Source organism: Petromyzon marinus, chromosome 26, assembly GCF_048934315.1.
Source record: "Petromyzon marinus isolate PM22_M1 ecotype Great Lakes invasive population chromosome 26, UKy_Petmar_22M1.pri1.0, whole genome shotgun sequence".
NCBI classification, from domain to species: Eukaryota; Metazoa; Chordata; class Hyperoartia; order Petromyzontiformes; family Petromyzontidae; genus Petromyzon; species Petromyzon marinus.
Window position 1 is genome coordinate 2,066,025 of NC_133692.1, and position 24,331 is coordinate 2,090,355.

At 42.1% G+C, this 24,331-nt stretch overlaps 1 protein-coding gene and 1 long non-coding RNA gene across 3 annotated transcripts in view; one reads left to right on the plus strand and one right to left on the minus strand.

Annotated features, from left to right (window-relative positions):
* LOC116946135 (germ cell-specific gene 1-like protein) overlaps nucleotides 1-24,331 on the minus strand; it is a 74,313-nt gene that overhangs the window by 43,976 nt on the left and 6,006 nt on the right. The gene's annotated exons all lie outside the window — the stretch shown is intronic.
* The window catches only part of LOC116946136 (uncharacterized), a 50,610-nt gene continuing 32,910 nt past the window's right edge, over nucleotides 6,632-24,331 (plus strand). Inside the window, exon 1 of the long non-coding RNA XR_004403442.2 lies at nucleotides 6,632-6,873. This is a non-coding gene — a long non-coding RNA (uncharacterized LOC116946136). The remainder of the gene's footprint in view (nucleotides 6,874-24,331) is intronic.

Here is a 24,331-nt window from a genome sequence, read left to right on the forward strand (position 1 = left end):
GTAGTTCTGGGCTGATTCTTCACCGTTCTCATGATCATTGCAACTCCACGAGGTGAGATTTTGCATGGAGCCCCAGGCCGAGGGAGATTGACAGTTATTTTGTGTACTCTTTGGTTCTATTGGGTAAAGTCACGTAGGTGAAAATAAAATAACAAAAAATCACGACGTTTCGGCCACAACACAAGCGGCCTTCATCAGGTGAAGGGACGAGACTGTCTGGAGGATAGCGCTGGAGTGGGAGATGAAGGCCGCTTGTGTTGTGGCCGAAACGTCGTGATTTTTTGTTATGTTATTTTCACCTACGTGACTTTACCCAATAGAACCAAAGAGTATGGATCCTAGCAGTCACGAAAGCTTTAAATCTAGAAAAGTTATTTTGTGTTTCTTCCATTTGCGAATAATCGCACCAACTTTTGTCACCTTCTCACCAAGCTGCTTGGCAATGGTTTTGTAGCCCATTCCAGCCTTATGTAGGTCTACAATCTTGTCCCTGACATCCTTGGAGAGCTCTTTGGTCTTGGCCATGGTGGAGAGTTTGGAATCTGATTGATTGATTGCTTCTGTGGACAGGTGTCTTTAATACAGGTAACAAGCTGAGATTAGGAGCACTCCCTTTAAGAATGTGCTCCTAATCTCAGCTCGTTACCTGTATAAAAGACACCTGGGAGCCAGAAATCTTTCTGATTGAGAGGGGGTCAAATACTTATTTCCCTCATAAAAATGCAAATCAATTTATAACGTTTTTGACATGTGTTTTTCTGGATTTTGTTGTTGTTATTCTCTCTCACTGTTCAAATAAACCTACCATTAAAATTATAGCCTGATCATTTCTTTGTCAGTGGGCAAATGTACAAAATCAGCAGGGGATCAAAGACTTTTTTCCCTCACTGTTCATGTCAGAGCACACAGTATGCATTGATTTAAAATGGTCTTCTTTAAACACATCAGTGTATTGTTTCACGATAATGATACTAATCCTTTCATTTATATTAAATGCCTCAGTAATTCAAAGTGCCTTAAATCACGTCTCAAGCAATCACAGGGCACCCGCAGTGGCAGCTGTTTCTGTGTGGCACAAGGTCACTCAGTACCAGCCTACCAGTCGGCATTAGTCTGCTGGTAGGGGTGATAGGCAGATATTTTTTTTACAATTTGGCAAACCTTGAAGGTGATGACGGCACACAATGGCTTATTCGTTTTTAACCCTTTCCTGTTCCATGGTGTCTGCAAGTTGCAGGGTGGGGGTCCCATTCACCACTGAATCTCGGTACACGCAAGCATCTCAGCATTCATTTTATTTAGGTAGGCAAAGCGCCACTGTTTTTATAGACATGGTACTCACCGCAGAGAACTGTAGCGACATGACTGCACTCTGTGATAGATGGTGCCAAACTGGCGTTTTGCACGTTCGCCATCGGAACAGAGTCAGAAGATGACGTCCACGTACGTCCACGTACGTCATCAGAACGGGAAAGGGTTAATGGATTCACCAGGATGTTGAATGTCCATAGTGAAGTACGTGGCGCCTCGTATCCTACGGTTAATACAGCCCCAGGCGTAATCGGGGCAGGCTGCTTGTCAACTTCAGTCTTCCAAAGAGTGTTGAAGCACTCTCTCTCTCTCCTCTATTCCATAGGTACACACCTTCAGGAACACGCTTGGCAGCACTTTTCACAGTAAAACTAATAGCGACACCGAGGCTGTTAAACATCATTACACGGATACAATAAGATGACACGATTAACCTCGTTATTAACCACTCCCCCGTGTGTTGCTACACTGCCAAGGTGACTCTTTGTGCTGTGGTTATTAATCATCATGGTTTATAGAAACACTCAATCCTGTCGGTGTAACTTTCCATACTATTCAATACAATACAGTATTATGAAACCATGCATTAGACCACGATCCATACATCTGGCTATGCTGTATACAAAGGCCATATACAGACCCACACTTTACCCTAGGCTATGTAGCCACGCTTTACCCTACCACGTGCAACCTACCAATGGACTAACTGCTGTGCACCCAGTTGTTTCGCTGGGTGGACAGAGGTAGGGGTATTTGTAGCGCCGGAGATGGGCCACACTTAACTGCAGTGGTCGACAGGGCCCATCATATTTAAGAAACCAGCTAATTGTTTCAACTACGGTGCTGGGAGATAGAATCAAACCAGTAATTTCTGGAATCCAAGTCCAGTGAGGCTCAATCTTTTTTGTAAGCACATAATTTAATAATATTTATGATGTCATCATCACCAATGCCATTGACGAGGTGATCAACGTCACTCATTGTCACCCCTTCCAGCTGGGTGGACACTGAGTCAGAATCTTTATTTCGAGTGGACCAATCCGATGAGCTATGAAGCTATTTTTCACAGATGTCCGGTATGGGCGGGTTAGCAAGTTACAGCAGCAAACAATACAAAAACACTATAGGGGTGCAAAATAGAGAAAAGGGGAAGCAAGTTACGAAATGAAATAACAAGTAACATTTACTACTATAATTAGCCAAGAATGTCTGTGTGTCCCGCGCGTGACGTCACTCCACGTCGACCATCCCCCCTCATTAATAATCATGAGCGGGTGACGTCACTTCACATGGGGTGAGGGGGGCAAGGCGCCTCCTCCCCCATCCTCGGCGTCAACTTACAACTCTCAGTACAAAAGCAGAACCCTGACATCACGCGATCTCCGTAACGCTATTGAGACATAAAAGTAAGAAGGACGTCATGATGAACAAGGGATTATAACCTTTAACAAATTGCACACGAATTAATGCAATGAATATCACGTCGCGGTCTGCTTTTCGCTTGCAAGTTTCAGATTTACTGCAACACACCCGTCCTTGGACGGGCAAAAGGCTAGTCATATATAAGTCTGATTGATCAACTTTGGGCAAGGCAGCAAAAACGACAAGAACAAAACAAAAGATAACACCGCACAACAGTGGTCCCTCAATCATATGGCATATTCACATTGAGCATTTGGTGGCCCGATGCCCCCATTCTGCCCTCTGGCTGTCCGTGAACGAGCAGTGACGCGGCCGAGCTGGAACGAGTCCGGCGTTTGCCACGTAACGATGCTGCGCGTCGTCTGCTTCCAAGTGGACTCGAGAAGATCCCCGTGACATCAGTCACCAGAGGAGAGGGTGGCCGTTGTGTGCAGGCGTCGTGGTCCAAAATGTAGGACATTTCTTTTTTTAAAATTTCCCCGCAAATTACCCCATCGGAATCTACACTGCAATCATCATCCCTCTACTACAAAACACTCGGAAGGGTCCTCCCGATAAAGAGTCATGAAACTCGGTAAGGCTTTTCCTGGGTATACAAGCGTTGTAGTAAGAATATAAATAACCGTGGTTGTAGCAATGGACGAGTTAACTGATCGCTGGTGAGCGAGTGACTGTGGAGGGATTCCGTGAGTGCTGGTTTATTAATCAGCTTCATGCTGAATTATATAAATTGCAGTGACATAGGAGCTGGGTGCGAAAAGGTCCAATTTGTGACCATCTATAGAAGATGACAGTTACAAACACTGCGCTGGCTGTGGGTGGTTAATTGGTCTGGGCAGATATGTTAGGTTCTGATATGCGACATTGTACCGTAATAGAATTCCTTAACCTGAACAGTGGCCAGTCAAGCATGCACCGTGCGTTTTGACATGCCTCACACATCTGGTGTCTACACTGGGAGGATACAATAGCCAGCATTGTGTCTGATGGACAAAGGAAAATGACGCACATGCAGCCAATTGAAGTAATTGTAGCCTGCGTTTGAAATGTTAATTCCAAAAACAATGGTAAATAGTAACCCGTGGAAGTGCCCGTTGCATTGAAAACATATTGTACTTTCTGAAGTTTAGATGCAGAAACATACTTACATTTTTTAAAATATCAGATTTTAACTTTGAAATGTAAACTATGGTGTACGTGTTGTGTATTTATGTTACATGTACATTTGTACTCCACTGCTGAATGAACCCCCCTGAATCGGTAAGTCATAACAATAATAATAATGACTTCAGAGTTTTCAAGGATAAATAAATAATCCTTGAAAACTCTGCTGAATTTGAAGACTTTTTCATGAGGTTCCTGCATTTGCATGTTTGGCCAGCGCCAGTAAAATCGCATGTCGTGAGCTACAGGAGGAAACCAGATAACCTGGAAGAACCCATGTAGAGCAGGGGGGGGGGGTGGTTGAACTTTTGGTGGAATTTACTGCACAAATGACAAATGCACTTGTAAACATGATGTACAATTATATTAAGTCCCTCGGTTAACAGTGACATCGGTTAACGGCTTTTCTGTGAACGGTTCGCCTCCAATAAGACCCCCATGGGTTTCGACAAGCGTTAACATGTTGATGTGACGGTCACGTGTTCGCTTTATGCACGCGGGCGCCAATTTCAGCCAATCCGAGCGCTCGTTAAGCGGAAGGCTGAGCCATGCCCTCAGCCAATCAGCAATGACCATTAATCAGACGTTGAGACCTCGGCTGCCTTTGTTATTAATTATTTTAACATGTAATTCCTATATTCAGTTAACAGTTATTTCGGTTAACAATAGTTGTCGTTGAACGGATTAAAAACGTTACCCGAGGGACTACTGTGTATATATGACTTTAGAGAATAACATTATTCAAATTACTTACACATGGCATATATTTCTAAGTCTCATAAATACATATGTTGAGAAAGCACTGATAGGTGTTACTGTACTGAGTTGATTTAATACGTGTTAGTTTGGCATACTTTTTACATCACATTCCAATGAATGAGGGAAAAGGGTTGATTTACATACATTATGTAAAACGGCAGTTTGAGTTAAGCAATGCGAATCTAATTGGTACATTTCTGAAATCGCAGTTTGGTTTATTAATTTGGTCAACATGGCATTTTCCCATTTGGTAAAATTTAAGATCCCTCTTAAATCTACTGAACCTCAGAATCGTTGTGCTTATTAAAAACAAATGTTGTTCTTCCCCTCCAATTAGCACGGTTGGCTATGTACGGTGCTAAATAAGTTAAACATACACACAAAAATATTAATTAAAAAAAAATCAAACAATAGCTGTCATCAGGAATTAAATTTAAATGTGTCATGTCTCCAAGTGTTCATGCTTCTCTTGGTTCTGATGACATCCTTATTGTGCTGGGGTATCATTTAACCAGTCTTGCACAACATGTTCCATTAATCTCTCTCCCATATTTGCACTGCTCACGCTGTTCATTCACAGTGTGAATTTGAAAAAAAAACATAATCACGCACGTACCATAAAATAACCAATTTACACTCGAAATCACATGAACGATTAAGAAACTGCGATTTTAGAAATATGAAAATAACGTTAATGCCAATGCGTCTGTTTCACTGAATACATCCAGCAAGCTCTTAAACTGGAGAGAACATATCGGCCGTGACTTGAACACAGCCATAAAATAAAAAAGTCATACCGCTGTAGTTTGCACATCTCGTCCCAAGACGAGATGTGCAAACTCTCAAGAATGCCAGTACAAAATTAGCCAATTATAACGTGACCGTCCCAGGCAATGCAATTGAGAGTGCGTGCAGATAATTATGGGCGTCCCTTGTTGGGCTGATGCTGCCAATTTTACTGATTTTCACATAACGGTCAGCTGATCTACGAAGTGGTTGCTCCATAGGCAGGTAAGCCAGTCAGCCACGGCACAGTAAAATCCACGTGACACTTGCAATAATTGTCTTTTTTTGGGCCATTTGGACAATGCTATTTTTTTAAACCAAGGCAGCCTGTTTTGTGCAAAAAAAGTATTAAAATGTTCCAGCCACTTTTAATCTTCTTTTTCTTGCCCCATACATTTTGATTGGACCTTCTTAAAATGTGACGTTGTAAGAAGATTACATTTTCACAAGTTTTGTTTTATATAATGGTATCTACCTTTTTTCTCGCTGTCCAATTTTCACATTGTATAGCGTGTTCAGCCTTCAATCTCATACAGGCCCATTACAATACTTGAGTTGTCCGCTCTTCATATATTTAGCATGGCTCTTTATATTCCTCCATATAGAAATCATGAGAAAAGTTACAGTCAGCAGCAGGGAATGATAGCTCTGATATGATTGCATAATGTTAACAGCTGAAGTTACTCAGGCATGCGGCAGGTCTGACAAAAGCACACCAACAGCCATGAGGTGGAGGTTTTCAGATGCAGCAAAGTTCATCCACAAGCCTAGATTGTGCTATTCCCTCATTCTTGAGCCTCAAATGTTTTAAATGTCTTCGCTTGGTTCATGTTGATGTGAAGAAACAACTATAGTTTTTATATTCTTGGTTCTTTCGGTAAAGTCACGTAGAAGGGAAACAATAAAATAATAAAAATATAAAACAATACAATTCTCACGACGTTTCGACTGCAACACAAGAAGCAATCATCATCAGGTGTGAAAACCACAGCAAGAAAATTTGAAAAAAGTGGCTTTCTTGCTGTGATTTTCACACCTGATGATGATTGCTCGTGTTGCAGTCGAAACGTCGTGAGAATCTATTTTTTATATTTTTATTATGTTATTGTTTCCCTTCTACGTGACTTTACCGAAAGAACAAAGAATATGAATCCCTGCAGTCACGAAAGCTTTAAATGAAAAACTATAGTTTAACAATGAGGTGGTTGGGCCATGTAATTTGTCGAGTCTGTCGCTGCGATGCCCTCCTTCGTATTTTGTGAATCGGGTGCTGATGCGTGACGTGTTCCGTAGCTTCTGTTCTGAGTGACCACAAGTTTCACGCTGGAGAGTTCGTTTACCGTTTGTGCATCAAGTCTCTGCACCTGCTGCTATGGCGTGTGCGGTGAATGCGGTTCAGGGTTGCCCGTAAAGACTTACAGGTGGTTGAAGGTAGGAATCTTCTGAGTGTGGTTTTCACCCACCATAAAACGTTGAGATAACTTAAAAATGATCCCTTCCTCCTGCAGCATAAGTTTGATGTGCTCCCATCTGGTTCTAACCGTTGATGTTTATCAAAGGCTCACACGGTATATCAAGTCTCACATTATAATTGTCTGTACCTTGTGTTTTCAGATGAGTTCATGTCACACAGTATAAGGTGGCAGGAGTGAATTGATGGTGCAGTGGTTAGCACACTGCACTGTAAGCTGGTGACAGATAATGAATTCAGATTATGCTAAGTATAAAGCAAAGTTATTCAAACAATATTAGGTACGTAATTGTAAACAGATTTGTATCGTTTTCTTATTTGTTTCATTGATTCACGCAGGATGTCTACGTACCTTAAACCATTTTAGAGTGCAATACAATGCATTGCACAATACAATGTATTGCACCGAGGGAGGAGTGGTGACGCAGTGGTTAGCACACTTCTGCCCGTGAACCTAGCAACTTGAGTTCCATTCTCAGCAGTGGCGAACGTCGGTGAGCAAGGGCTACCTGGACTGGCTCTATTGCCCCAACTCGTCGTAGAAAGCTCACAACTGATGCAGTGTTTGTAGACCTTGATTAAGCAAATGCTGTAAATGGTATTTTTAAATATAAATTGTTATGAGTCAGCAAATTTCCATGTGCATTTCAAGCAAGGGAACAACAGCGGCCCAGTTGCACAATTGGTTGTTTTATTTTTATAATGGGTTGCTATATTTGCAACTTTCTAAATTCGCACTGAATTGTTAATTTTAAGAGGAAAGCTTTGGCATCTAGGTGTTAAAGGGGCAAATTGGGGGGGGGGGGAGGCGGTGAAAACATCTAGAAGATAACGTAAAAAGAGGCTTACGGAGCTTCGCACACAACGTTTAGATTACCACTGCTCACGCTAAAGCTTTCAAATTGTTTGACGTATGTAGGCACGTTGAGCTTCTTCCGCAGTGTACGTAGCCAACCGTGCTAATCGTAATTGAGGGGTAAGGACAACAAGACTGAACAGTACAAGGAGTTCATGTATTTTTTTCAATCAAACTATTCAAATGTAATTGCCGTCTGACAGCGTTAGTACCCAAATATGTGGTAAGTAGAGTGCTGAGGTCGACGAATCACTCCTCAGAGTGCTTTGAGTGTTATATGTGGTGGTCACAAAGACATTATTACTCGAAATATGAATTATTACAGCCAAATCTAAGTTCAGAAATATGAATACTTGATGTATAAAATGGAGAGTGTCAATTTAGAATCAATTGTCCTGTTGCAATACGCAATGAATGGTTGGCACAATGGACAAACAAAACAGAGGCCACTGGGCAGTTAAAATTGCCTACAGTTTCGCCAATCCCACCTCGCCTCTGTTCACTCCGCGGTATAAATGGGAATATACCACAGTTAGGCAATCGGTAGGTCACATGTGGTGGGGTAAAGTGTGGGCACTTGCAACCTCTTCCAACACGTCTGAACAGCGTGGTGATGAGTGGCCCAACTGCCAACCCTCTCTCGGGGCTTTCTCAAGCGGCCTGTAGTGGAGGCTCTTCTGGCATCATGAGCATGAAATTGCAAGGGCTGCACCCATGCGGTACTTTAACTTAGCGTCGCGCTGTTAGTTAGATGTGTCAAAGAATTAAGATGTTAAAGTTTGACTGTAATTTGCTTGCTCCTCTGCCTTTTTGACCATAACATTATCTAATTTAAGTTCTAACCAAGATATTAAAAAATGTCTATTTTGAAGATACATTTTAGAGACGAATTTATGTCACGGCGTTAACTCCAGTTCTGTTGGTACGAAAACTAAACGTGAGATATATATACTAACCATGACCTCTTGGGGTGAATAAATAAACCTGGTCACCCAGGTGTGAAAGGGCTCTCATAGGCAGTAAGTTAAAAGTCTGAGCTTGATCACAGAAGATTGGACGAAAAAAGACTCGTCCTAAATTGGTTTTTCCACTTGATTTGGTGTGCTCTGGTTGAGAAAGAGAGACTGAAGAAAGTGATGAAGCTAAACACTTGCTTAGTTCTGTTGCAGGGCAGCTACCACCTTCCTTCCTGCAAAGGAGCTGGTAAGAAGGTTAATTGACTGAGACACAGGGACACGTCTTGGAGTGTCCCAGGCAAGTGACTGGTTGTGGCAACTCGGGCGTATTTCTGCCATAGCAGCAGAGGCATTCCCCTGGAATGCAAGAGCTCTGACCATTTAATTGACTCTGATTGTGCATCAGCATTCATTGTTAGTCTGATAGATACTGTGTGTGGATAGACACGTTTGATAACTAATTAATGTGCGGTGTATTCGAATGACAATTGGACATGATAATAGGCCTTTGGTGATTAGTTTGTTTTGATACCTATGGTAGTGTGATGCCCAAGGGGCGATGATTTCAATTAACAGGAATTTAACAAATCGCCATGGCTTTTTTCTAGCAGCTAATCCTACTCTCTGCTGAGGCTTAGGGGATATGTATCAACAAAAGCAAGCAGGTTATATATTTTTAACAAGTGTGCTAGATATTTTAGTCAATATGTGTTAATAGTCTATGGACAACACAAGGAGAGAAACACAGATTCCAAACAACTAATTTTAGCAACCGTTTTAAACGTTAAAAAAACAACGTTACATTTATGAAAATAACGTGATAGGTGAAAACAAGTATTACTGCGTGGGGAAAATGAAATATATTACTGATACTCAAAAGACTTTGCCAAAGCATTTTCTACCAAGTTTCCTTAAGGGTCCCCACATATATGTGAATAAAGAGCAGCAGACATGTAGTTTTGTCATTCTGTTTTATGAAGATGTAGGCTCATTTAAATATCTCAGGATGGACTCAAGTAGCAGAGTGCATCGTGAACACTATTTCTGGATTCCGAGTGGCGTGTAAATACGCTATGGGCCTGGATGGTGTCTCATTCTAGCCTGTCAAGTGCAAAATTAATGGATCCAAATCTCTCCAAATCCCTCGTGCTTTGGCGTGCGCGGTCAGGTGTCAGCGCTATCTCAGGAGACATGCTGTGAGTGAGAGATTCACATGGCACACTTAACTCGCCCCCACTCCACTGCCTGCCACCTCCACCGGTGGTTCAGTTCTTGCTTTGTGCCTTTCAGGGCTTTTAATCACCACGGAGCTCTCAATCGGGCCCTTGCTGCCGTATGGGTAATACAATTACAACGTTCGTCTGTCCGAGACGAAACGCGCAATCGATGTCTTGGAACAACAGACTGCATCCATAATAGAGGTGTTGTTTTTTTTAGGGTTAGATCCCATAAATATAAATGTCTCGTTGCAACCCGCCACCACCCGACACAGCCAACTAGTAAGGGTTGTCACGTAAACAGAACGTGGCCAATTCGTCACTAGTGCAGCACACCGGTGTGTTGGAGAGCCAAGCCACAATATTTACAAACCGAGTACGACGTTTCGCCAGTAGTTACAACTTATTTAATAGTTACAACTTACTTACTAGTTGGCTGTGGCCTGGTTGTGGCGGGTTTTAACGACACATTTATATATTTACGCGATTTAACCCAAAAACCTCTATTACGGATGATATTGGTCACGAGAGCCTCCGTGTTAAACTGGCACTGTGTCTGATAATCTCGCTCTGCTGTATGTAAACTGTACACACGTGGGCGACAGAGCAACGCACATTCACGTGGATTACACATGATTGGGAGCACTTTGCAACTAGGTTAGCATAACGCCGAATTTGCATATTAAAAGTACACATCAATTAGCATCGTGCGTCATGCTGACACTCGGTGTGCACATGTTTGTAGCGTGCTGCGATGTCCACTGTGAATCAGCATGCAGGACCATGCGCAGAGGCAAGGTTTCATCCATTATCTCATTACGTGGCTGTATAATCCTATACGGTTATTTATATGCTCAGTGGCAGGTGTGCACATTAATCTGACGGAACAAGAAGAACAGGCGCGTAGGTGGGCAGGCAGGCTCCACTGAATAGGATTGGATGAGGGTCGCCATTGAGCATGCTAACCATTAACGGTAATGATGAATCCATATTCGCCGGCCCGGCCCTGCAGGGCAATCAGCCTCAGTGCTCCTCGTTCTTTTACCCTTAAATGATATTCCATGGATTCAGGGGGGGTTTCTTTTTTGTCCGAAACTCCGCGCGGAGCAGAATGCAGCGACTTGCAGGGGTCATCCTCAATGCGCTGACGATTGAACTGCGGAAAGATAAGCAATTCGCTAGTTTGGTTTCTCGCATAGTTGGGCGAAAGAAAAAAACAAGTCAACGCCGAGATTGTCAAGTGGCTGTTCCCCGGCCATGCATCAATCGCGTCGGAGAGCGAGTGGGAAAGTGCCACCCCCCCCACCCCCCCTGCTGCTGCTGCTGCGATCTCGGATAAAAAAAGATCACTGGAAGGATTTCGTGGGAGAATTCCCGCGAACAATCTCTCGCACAACCGCTCTCGTACAGAGGGGACGGACTGGATTCATTGTCTCTCGACGTGATGCCGATAGCGCAGTTGGCATACATTGCGGTGGGGCGCGGGGAATACAAAGGGAATGATCTATTTAAAAAGAAAACCATCAAAAACATCAGCTGGACGATCCAGATGTGTGTTTGCCTCGGAGAGAGCTCAATTGCTCGGGCTGCTCGTTCAAAGCTATCTGGCTATTTTTTTTTAATTCTGCACATTACCCGCTGCCTCTTACAAGTCAAAGCCCCCGTTGTTGGAATCCCACTGCTTGAGCGATCTCTGCACTAGCTGTGGGGTGTGTGTCCGCCGTGACTGTGTGTGTGTCGGTGTGTGCCGGTGTGTGCCAACTGCGTTAGTGTAGCGGTTAGCGCCCTACGCTACGACCCTGGTTCGTATCCTGCTCCGATTCCTGCTGACGGCCAACACCAGTGACGATTAGCTAAACCGGTCCTGGGCCTCCCCTAGATCGACTCAGCCTCAAATGAGTACCTGGTGCGGTGAGTAAAAATATCGCCACTAGGGAGACAAAGGCGGCCGGGCGTGGTGCTGGCCACCCACCCCCTCGTATGCCGTGCCGGCCTTCATAGGTGCTCGCTAACAGCACTTGCCCCTACAGTCTGTTAAGGCTATATGGGGGATCTTTGTCTTTATTTTCTTGCCAACCCGCACAACCCACAGCACGGCACCGATCGCTGGTTGAGTTGTGTTACTGTGGGTATACAAGCAATTGTGTTTCTGTGGGTATACAAGCAATTGTGTTACTGTGGGTATACAAGCAATTGTGTTACTGTGGGTATACAAGCAATTGTGTTATTGTGGGTATACAAGCAAATTTGTTACTGTGGGTATACAAGCAATTGTGTTACTGTGGGTATACAAGCAATTGTGTTACTGTGGGTATACAAGCAATTGTGTTACTGTGGGTATACAAGCAATTGTGTTACTGTGGGTATACAAGCAATTGTGTTACTGTGGGTATACAAGCAATTGTGTTACTGTGGGTATACAAGCAATTGTGTTACTGTGGGTATACAAGCAATTGTGTTACTGTGGGTATACAAGCAATTGTGTTACTGTGGGTATACAAGCAATTGTGTTACTGTGCGTATACAAGCAATTGTGTTACTGTGGGTATACAAGCAATTGTGTTACTGTGGGTATACAAGCAATTGTGTTACTGTGGGTATACAAGCAATTGTGTTACTGTGGGTATACAAGCAAATTTGTTACTGTGGGTATACAAGCAATTGTGTTACTGTCGGTATACAAGCAATTGTGTTACTGTGGGTATACAAGCAAATTTGTTACTGTGGGTATACAAGCAATTGTGTTACTGTGGGTATACAAGCAATTGTGTTACTGTGGGTATACAAGCAATTGTGTTACTGTGGGTATACAAGCAAATGTGTGTTACTGTGGGTATACAAGCAAATGTGTGTTACTGTGGGTATACAAGCAATTGTGTTACTGTGGGTATACAAGCAATTGTGTTACTGTGGGTATACAAGCAATTGTGTTACTGTGGGTATACAAGCAATTGTGTTACTGTGGGTATACAAGCAATTGTGTCACTGTGGGTATACAAGCAATTGTGTTACTGTGGGTATACAAGCAATTGTGTTACTGTGGTTATACAAGCAATTGTGTTACTGTGGGTATACAGTCAAATTTGTTACTGTGGGTATACAAGCAATTGTGTTACTGTGGGTATACAAGCAATTGTGTTACTGTGGGTATACAAGCAATTGTGTTACTGTGGGTATACAAGCAAATGTGTGTTACGGTGGGTATACAAGCAAATGTGTGTTACTGTGGGTATACAAGCAATTGTGTTACTGTGGGTATACAAGCAATTGTGTTACTGTGGGTATACAAGCAATTGTGTTACTGTGGGTATACAAGCAATTGTGTTACTGTGGGTATACAAGCAAATTTGTGTTACTGTGGGTATACGAGCAAATGTGTGTTACTGTGGGTATACAAGCAATTGTGTTACTGTGGGTATACAAGCAATTGTGTTACAGTGGGTATACAAGCAATTGTGTTACTGTGGGTATACAAGCAATTGTGTTACTGTGGGTATACAAGCAATTGTGTTACTGTGGGTATACAAGCAATTGTGTTACTGTGGGTATACAAGCAATTGTGTTACTGTGGGTATACAAGCAATTGTGTTACTGTGGGTATACAAGCAATTGTGTTACTGTGGGTATACAAGCAATTGTGTTACTGTGGGTATACAAGCAATTGTGTTACTGTGGGTATACAAGCAATTGTGTTATTGTGGGTATACAAGCAATTGTGTTACTGTGGGTATACAAGCAATTGTGTTACTGTGGGTATACAAGCAATTGTGTTACTGTGGGTATACAAGCAATTGTGTTACTGTGGGTATACAAGCAATTGTGTTACTGTGGGTATACAAGCAATTGTGTTACTGTGGGTATACAAGCAAATTTGTGTTACTGTGGGTATACAAGCAATTGTGTTACTGTGGGTATACAAGCAATTGTGTTACTGTGGGTATACAAGCAAATTTGTGTTACTGTGGGTATACAAGCAATTGTGTTACTGTGGGTATACAAGCAACTGTGTTACTGTGGGTAAACAAGCAAATGTGTGTTACAGTGGGTATACAAGCAATTGTGTTACTGTGGGTATACAAGCAATTGTGTTACTGTGGGTATACAAGCAATTGTGTTACTGTGGGTATACAAGCAATTGTGTTACTGTGGGTATACAAGCAAATTTGTGTCACTGTGGGTATACAAGCAATTGTGTTACTGTGGGTATACAAGCAATTGTGTTACTGTGGGTAGACAAGCAAATTTGTGTTACTGTGAGCATACAAGCAAATTTGTGTTACTGTGGGTATACAAGCAAATTTGTGTCACTGTGGGTATACAAGCAAATTTGTGTCACTGTGAGTATACAAGCAATTGTGTTACTGTGGGTATGCAAGCAATTGTGTTACTGTGGGTATACAAGCAAATGTGTGTTACTGTGGGTATACAAGAAATTGTCTTACTGTGGGTATACAAGCAAATGTGTGTTACAGTGGGTATACAAGCAATTGTGTTACTGTGGGTATACAAGCAATTGTGTCACTGTGGGTATACAAGCAATTGTGTTACTGTGGGTATACAAGCAATTGTGTTACTGTGGGTATACAAGCAAATTTGTGTTACGTGAGTATACAAGCAATTGTGTTACTGTGGGTATACAAGCAATTGTGTTACTGTGGGTATACAAGCAAATGTGTGTTACTGTGGGTATACAAGTAATTGTGTTACTGTGGGTATACAAGCAATTGTGTTACTGTGGGTATACAAGCAAATGTGTGTTACAGTGGGTATACAAGCAATTGTGCTACTGTGGGTATACAAGCAATTGTGTTACTGTGGGTATACAAGCAATTGTGTTACTGTGGGTATACAAGCAATTGTGTTACTGTGGGTATACAAGCAAATTTGTGTCACTGTGGGTATACAAGCAATTGTGTTACTGTGGGTATACAAGTAATTGTGTTACTGTGGGTATACAAGCAAATGTGTGTTACAGTGTGTATACAAGCAATTGTGTTACTGTGGGTATACACGCAATTGTGTTACTGTGGGTATACACGCAATTGTGTTACTGTGGGTATACAAGCAATTGTGTTACTGTGGGTATACAAGCAAATGTGTGTTACTGTGGGTATACAAGTAATTGTGTTACTGTGGGTATACAAGCAATTGTGTTACTGTGGGTATACAAGCAAATGTGTGGTACAGTGGGTATACAAGCAATTGTGTTACTGTGGGTATACAAGCAATTGTGTTACTGTGGGTATACAAGCAATTGTGTTACTGTGGGTATACAAGCAATTGTGTTACTGTGGGTATACAAGCAAATTTGTGTCACTGTGGGTATACAAGCAATTGTGTTACTGTGGGTATACAAGCAATTGTGTTACTGTGGGTATACAAGCAATTGTGTTACTGTGGGTATACAAGCAATTGTGTTACTGTGGGTATACAAGCAAATTTGTGTCACTGTGGGTATACAAGCAATTGTGTTACTGTGGGTATACAAGCAATTGTGTTACTGTGGGTATATAAGCAAATGTGTGTTACAGTGTGTATACAAGCAATTGTGTTACTGTGGGTATACACGCAATTGTGTTACTGTGGGTATACAAGCAATTGTGTTACTGTGGGTATACAAGCAATTGTGTTACTGTGGGTATACAAGCAAATTTGTGTCACTGTGGGTATACAAGCAAATTTGTGTTACTGTGGGTATACAAGCAATTGTGTTACTGTGGGTATACAAGCAAATGTGTGTTACTGTGGGTATACAAGCAATTGTGTTACTGTGGGTATACAAGCAATTGTGTTACTGTGGGTATACAAGCAAATGTGTGTTACTGTGGGTATACAAGCAATTGTCTTACTGTGGGTATACAAGCAAATTTGTGTCACTGTGGGTATACAAGCAATTGTGTTACTCTGGGTATACAAGCAATTGTGTTACTGTGGGTATACAAGCAATTGTGTGTTACAGTGGGTATACAAGCAATTGTGTTACTGTGGGTATACAATCAGTTGTGTTACTGTGGGTATACAAGCAATTGTGTTACTGTGGGTATACAAGCAAATTTGTGTTACTGTGGGTATACAAGCAATTGTGTTACTGTGGGTATACAAACAATTGTGTTACTGTGGGTATACAAGCAAATTTGTGTCACTGTGGGTATACAAGCAGATTTGTGTTACTGTGGGTATACAAGCAATTTTGTGTTACTGTGGGTATACAAGCAATTGTGTTACTGTGGGTATACAAGCAATTGTGTTACTGTGGGTATACAAGCAAATTTGTGTTACTGTGGGTATACAAGCAAATTTGTGTTACTGTGGGTATACAAGCAATTTTGTGGTACTGTGGGTATACAAGCAATTTTGTGGTACTGTGGGTATACAAGCAATTGTGTCTTACTGTGGGTATAAAAGCAATTGTGGTACTGTGGGTATACAAGCAAATTTGTGTTACTGTGGGTATACAAGCAAATTTGTGTTACTGTGGGTATACAAGCAAATTTGTGTCACTGTGGGTATACAAGCAATTGTGTGTTACTGTGGGTATACAAGCAATTGTGTTACTGTGGGTATACAAGCAAATTTGTGTTACTGTGGGTATACAAGCAAATTTGTGTTACTGTGGGTATACAAGCAAATTTGTGTCACTGTGGGTATACAAGCAATTGTGTGTTACTGTGGGTATACACGCAATTGTGTTACTGTGGGTATACAAGCAAATTTGTGTTACTGTGGGTATACAAGCAATTGTGTTACTGTGGGTATACAAGCAATTGTGTTACTGTGGGTATGCAAGCAATTGTGTGTTACTGTGAGTATACAAGCAAATTTGTGTTACTGTGGGTATACAAGCAATTGTGTTACTGTGGGTATACAAGCAAATGTGTGTTACTGTGGGTATACAAGCAAAGAGGAGTGTCGGTTTCCTGAGCCATTCCATACTTGACAACTGCAGTACTTAACATATGACGATTCAATAATTGAGCTGAAAGAAAAAACCTGCGTTCATTCCTAAGTGGGATCTGTTGGTTTTTCTTAGAGACAGAGAACACACCCGAATGCATGCAACTTTTCTTTAATTCGAAAAAAAGTATCACGTCATACATCACAAACCTTTATACTGCGACCTGAAGAAATATCACTCCAAATGAGTTGCAATTTTCAGCTCAAACTGGATTTCATGCCAGATTAAATTATGCACGACTAGGTTGGCTTTCGAAAATAACTAAATGGTACTCATTTTCAGTCATCATATTTTAATAATAAAAAAAACATTCCGTCTTTGTCTTCATACCCTATTATTTCACAACCTGAGATCAATGATGCATCGTTCAAACAGTTGATAGCCTTTGTTAGGGTGTGTGAATTATCCAAGAAGCAACCTAACCATCATGACGCTGGCCTAGTTTAAAACGCTGCCAATACAAAATGATAGGTCTTGGTTGTGAAATACACTTTGGTAGTACGTCATTAATGTATGTTTCACCTACTTCTTTACTCCAATATAAGTGATTGAATGTGCTTACTTTGGGAGTTGTATAAGTGGCCATATACAAAATATTATTACTTTATTTGCCGCTTTTCTCTCTTTTAAACTTTGCAATGGTGAAAATATGGTGTCTTTGGTAAAGGTCGGCTTGTAAAGTCATATCATTATAAATACCCTATACGTGCAGTACTTTATTAAAATGCATGTATTTATATTTTCCCTACACGCATAATTACACTGTACAATCGAATGATGTTTTGTATTATAATGTAAAGGTACGGCCCTGCAATTGTTTGCTAATGCCACTGCTGGCTGAACAGCCTCCTTTCGAGATAACCTCTATAGGTTATTATAGTCGCTTTGTGTATGTGGGCCAGACGTCTTGAAAGAGCTGGCAGTCCCAGCATGTTACCAGACAACACGTTACCTGCCAATAATTACAATATGCAGATAATGAGAAAAACCATCACAACATAAACAACTCATTAAATATAAACACACAAATTTGTGCATCGCATGTATAGAGCCTTTCCACCTTACACAAGCCACCAGCTCCAAAAAACTGCATCAGCACGAATGATTAGCCACACATTGCAGTTCATTGGAGCTGATGGTCTGCATAAGTCTTTTGTACATGTATTGCACCTCATTGTGTGTCGTTAAGTCAACCTGCCACTGAACTCTTATGTACTAATTTATTCTGCTGGGTAGACAGAGGACATGGGGGGGGGAGGAGAGATTTAAAAAATAATGTGTCCAGAGTTTCAACTGCCGCACCGGGAGATCGAACCAACGAGTTCTGGATTGCAAGTCCAGCAAGCGGTTACACCAAAGTAGAAGCCTTCACATATTTACCTTCCGTAACCGCACTGGAAAAGCATTTACAATGAGATGGTTCAGGAACATAGCTGAATATGTAAAGTAATTAGTTCTTCCTCCTGCTGGGTTTTTCTCTTTTTACAAATCATCCACTAATAGTGCTTTATTTTGGCAAGCAACACAACATTATGTTTCCAGATTGTGGACGACATGAAAAGCAAATAACAATATCCTGCTGGCCTTGGTGAAAAGGGTCCTGTTCCTTGAGTTGTCTGTCAATGCCACTGCACAGATGAGAGGGACGGGGGGTTGATTTAATGCCTTGACTGGTCAAATGAGTGTGTCAGTTCCTTTCTGTAGGTGATTCAATGTCTTTTCTCTTCCCCTACTCACATGGAATCTTTACACAAAGCCTACCGGCTGGCAAGAAGCCAGAGCATATTTAGTGCACAACACATTCACCCCCCCGTTTCTCCCTCGGTCTTCTCTCTGTCTATTTCCCGTCCCGCTGTCATCAGCTGCTACAGCAGCACCGTCAGCTTAACACGTAGCAGACTTTCGCGACCAATATCATCCACAATAGAGGTTGTTTTGGGTTAGATCGCGCAAATATATAAATGTGTCGTTAAAACCCCTCCACCACCCGACACAGCCAAGTAGTCAGGGTTGTCCTACATGAACAGAAAGTGGCCAATTCGTCACTCGTACAGCACTAGCCGGTGTGTTGGAGAGCCAAGTCACAACATTTACAATCTTGAGTACGACGTTTCGCTAGTAATTACAACTAGCTTCGTCAGGTGACAGCCGACTACTCCGTCAGTCGAGTCACCCCCGTGCCGAGCGCATCCCTGTCCCAGAAACGAAAATTGTAATCACAAGGCGTGATCGTAAAGCATTTGAATTAAACATACGGAGATGGGCGCAGCATGAGCCCACTTTAATGAATCTATATATAACGCGGCAGCAATTGGGGAATTCTCATTTATCACAGTTTTAAGATTGAACATTTTAAACCACCGTATTTATTCTTGATTTGAAGCTTTCGTGACTGCAGGAACCCATACTCTTTGGTTCTTTCGGTAAAGTCACGTAGGTATAAAATAAAATAAATCACGACGTTTCGATCGCAACACAAGCGGTCGTCCTCAGGCGGAAATTTTTTTTATAATAATCCAGCAGTGCAACTGCTGAACCGGCGAGAGCTGTTACAACAAGGTTATAGCTTATAAGTCGTGCTGAAAGATAAATCCATCCTCCTTGTTGCTTGGAAATAAAGTGTACCCCCCCCCCATCCGCTTCCATCTTAATGATAGCGTTCATAAATCGTATGGAATTAAGGCAGTATTGTTTGTAATGCATTTACCTAGCTGGTAATGTCGAAAGTGCCCTGAAGCATCCGACTGGAATGATTCCGTGGTGGTTCCTACGACCTGCGTTCAAATGCGTCTGGTTTTTTTCCCTCTCCTTTCAAACCGTAATGATGATGATGATTGTTATAGTAGTTTTAGGTCGGCCATTGCTGTGGTACATTTGTAAAGGCATAATGGCCCCGGTAATGCTTTGAAGTGCTGGTCGTTGTGAAAAATACGTTGGGAGGTGTCCCATCACGTGCGTTTTCGTACGCACGAGTGCGTGTAGTAATTAATCTATACTACAGTGTATTTATATGTACACACGGAGGACACGAACAACACTCACTGTGACAATCGATTCCTCTCCGGGGCATCTGCATTGTTCCTCCTATTTCTGAGGGAAGATTTAAAATGTTGCCGTTGTTTTGGTAGATCAACGGTCAACCGTGAAGCAAAAACGCACACTGTTCATAGACAACCTGCATATGCACCACAGTGGCGTGGTGCCTCGTTGCCTTGTGCAAATGTTAATCTTCAAGAGCTCGTTCCCATCCGGAATGCGCAAAGATACGCGCAGAATCAAATGTTGCCATGACATTTGCATGAACGGATCCTTGTTTACAAACACTTGTTCACTTCTCTTCGTGCTCAAATGTGAGCGTTGCATGCCCCTCATTTCCGGTGGGACTCTTGGGCGAGTGGTGGCGTTGCCAAGTGGCAGTGGTTGGTAAACAACGCATCCACAGGATGACAAGACGCTCACATATATGCATTCAGCGGCATCAACATTCTCTTTGGTTCTTTCGGTAAAGTCACGTGGTAGGTATAAAAATTTAAAATAAATTAAATCACGACGTTTCAGGCGCAACACAAGCGTCCGTCATCAGGTGGGACAACCACATCACGAGGCTATATAGGTAAGAGAAGGGGGTGGGGGGGGTGGTGATTTTACTGAAAGAACCAAAGAGTATGGATACCTGCAGTCACAAAACTTCAAATCTGGGCATCGACATTGCTTTGTTTCACCTGACGCAAAAAAACCTAGGAACCAGGGTGGCGTATGTGAACGCGCTCGGACAATAAGTCCTCTTGGTTAACATGTACAAAATAGTTGTGTTAAGTGTTTAAATGGTAACCAGCTGATTAAGCTGAGAGGAAAACAATATCCAGTAGATGCAAATTAAAAAAAAACACATACATAGGCATAATGGCTGGAGTGATGGTGAAGTGTCGGCAACTAGCCCAGTGACCTGGACAGACGCAGAGGTGATGATAATGAATGCAGTCCGCGAGAGCACACAAACACGGTACAGTGAAACAAACGCATCAGGGCACATTTGAATTATGAATTCCTAACGGTGCTTATGTTGCTTTATCTGTGACATATTTTGAGACTGCGTAATGGCAGAATTTTTTTTGTCGAATACCAGAAAGGTAAAGGCGCAGTCCTTCAAGTGCTCGCCATTCCACTGCTGGTGGAAGGGCATCCACTTGAGGGAGATGTAGAGTGCCCCACGAGAGGGTATTTGGCCTACTTTTCCACACTGGCCTCATGTCTTTGAAGGAGTGGAAGTACCCACGCTTCATATTGAAAGGTAATACAGCTATCGGATGCTATTAGCATGAATAACGCGATATAAAATGAAAGTATTATTATAAATACCTTGATCCAGCAGTGGATTGACAAAGGGTGGTACTTATTTCATTATTAAAATGTTTCTTATGCCTATTTTTTTACGATAAATGTAACTATAAAAGCACTGAAGTGCTTGACAATTATGCTTTGTTAACGTTTACTAAAGTAAAAAAATAACTATGCCACAGAGTAATTAAATGCTGTTTTCTTGCGTGGGAAAATGTAATAAAATTGGCCGCTGCTGCAATTGTAAAACAACACGCAGATTTCTTAACATAAATCAAATTATTGTTATAAATGCTCCCAGCAAATAAAATAAGTGCATTGCAATTCTCGTACAAATAAATCAAAGGGCATAACGTGAATTACCCTGCATTCACGACACAGCATATATATGTTTTATTGCAATTACAATCACAACTGCTCACATGCTTATAATATAATAATACAATCTTGCTTGCTACCTTTGGTTTATATAAAAAATTCATTAATATGAATTGCATTCGACAGTCTGCAACTTTATTCAAGTACGTAATTATTTATCCAAAAGCAAATTGGTTATTCAGATTTGTGTTATCTATAGTCGCTAGGCACTAACTGAGCTGAGTTCCAACATGTGAACAAATTCAGTTTCATGGCCATATCCTTTCCACTGCAATTCTTTTCATGTTATGTTAAAAAAATGTAAAGTGAGTACACTATGACTGACGTGATTTTCTCCCTAATTTAGCTCGGTGGGCCTCCAGCAGAGACTCCATTTCCCCACCCGTTGCAAATATACGCAACTTGCGCTCATGTGCTTGCGAGCAGAAGTGCGATCAGGTGCCTCCGAGTGAGGATGCTCAAAGCATTGCTCTTGTCACATAAATCGCGTGCGCCTTGTGGAGAAAGAAAAAAAAATCCCAACGGCCGGAGCGTCTCGTACGCTCAAACATGGCACACAGAGGCAGGGCAGCACGGTGCATCCACATGTGTAATTTGCCACCGCCGAAGGATTAATGCCGAGGATCCTGGCCATCTATCAAATATTAAGTCAATTTCTTATTTCGGGTTAAAAGCCCCATGTCCTTGACCCTCCTCGCCGACGTAAACATTCGTTTGACATACGCAGGGAGTGGGGGCCGGCTTGTGTCCACCCGCCACTCTCGCCGCCCCAAAACACGTGACCCACCAAATGCCATCGTGGCCGCGTCTCAAGTCTTCCAACAATTTATGCACTTGAGAAGCCGAATTTGAGTCCGCTATGGGATAACTTTGAAGATGACCCCTTCCCCGTAGCATTGTGGTTTGAAGGTCAAACGCCTCTGTTTATAGCCAACCCCCCCTGTGGGTTACACGACCTGAAAGTTAAAAAGGCCACTGCAAGGGATTTGACTCCTCCACACTCTGTGCGTGAAGCCTCTCTGTTCACAGCAGTGACGCACAACAATAAATGTCTCAGTTGTCCGCAATGTTAAAATGCCCTCTCCCACAGTGCCACCGGCATCCCCTTTATCTAGGAATAAGCAACTGCAGACTCTTGAGTGGCTCTGTGCTATCGCCCGGTGGCTATAATGTATTGGACAGTGAGCATATTGCTGGGGGGTGGGGGGGGGGGTTCCGTTAACCATCGTCAATACTGCCCTCTGTGAAAGCCTGCGCTCGTTGACTGGAGTGCGTGGTTTGGAAAGTTCAGTTGTGAAAGGTTGCGTGGAACAAGCCCCCCCACCCCCTTTGCTTTGTGAAATTATGTTCTCACACGCGCACCAATACATGAGCAAGCATTGGACTATTCTCATAGCTCGTGGGCTATGATTTAAAAAAAATGCTCAATTTCATGCAGACATCCTTTGATCTTCCTTTTTTACTGTATAATTTATTTTTTCTCCCCCAGCTAATGTTGAGATCGAGAACACTTAAATCGCTGCCCAAGTAAAAATATAAATATTCGTGTGGTGAGCCACAACTCGAAAGACGGCAGAATGTGCACATAGGACGTAATATGTGTACGTAGGGCAGATATTGAAGGTGCATCAGAATCAAAATGATTAAATGTAGGCGCAGACAAGAGCAGGTTGGAGTGCTTTAGAATCCCTGAATTTGAAAATAAAATGAAACGTGCGAATGTGCCGAAAGAACAAAGGTATTAATCTGTGTGTAGTGCCTTTCATGAAATATGGCCCAGAAAGAAATACGTTAACAAAAAAATGTGGAACAAAACCAAAAATGTATCATGCTCTAGATCGCATTGAGAGGCATGAACAGGAACACGTGATATAACATCATTCACATGGTTAAAAATAGTAAGATGGCTTCGGCACAACACATCGCTAAAAAGTTTGAAGAATGATGGTAAAAAGTCATGATGGAGTGGCAGCCAAGGAATGGAACGCGTTTGAGAGGATGTCCAAGAATGGGAGATGGAGTAATGAAATCGGCCCGTGTGCAGGGTGTTAGATGGATTACTGCATTACAGGATCGTGAAATATGGAGGAGGTTTGGGGAGGCCTTCATCCAGCAGTGGATTGACTCTGGCTGATGATGAGATTGGTGCATATTTCAACAACCCTACCAACAAATTCCAGTAAAACCCCCCAAAAGGTACAAGTTGTTTTCAAGGAGGTCCTATCCTGACCTCTTGTGGAGAATTGTAACATTATGGGGACATTGCCATCACAAAATGTGCAAACTAAATTTTATTACATTTTCGCAAAAAAGTATTGGAAGGTCCTGTTAATAAAAAAGAAACGCGCAACTGTGGTGGGCTGGTCCCGGGGTTCGGCCTGGTGAACTTTCAACTTAAGAAAGGCGATGTTGCCCACTGCCCATCAGATTTTCACGAAAGTAAAAAAAAGTGGTACGTCAATGTAAATACTCAAAATGTGCCTACATGTTTTTTTTAAAACAACGAGTTATACTACTGAGTTCATTGTGTAGCTAGCTAAATTCTTAAATGTGTACAGTAATGTGATTGTCATTTTATCATCATCTGGAATTAACTTCCAGACTTGAAAAATAACTGCACGGTTATCATTCCTCCATGCACCGCAAATGTTGGAATGGATTCAGGATTGCCCTCCTAATCCACACATCCGATTAACATGGCTGGCTACGTACGGTGCG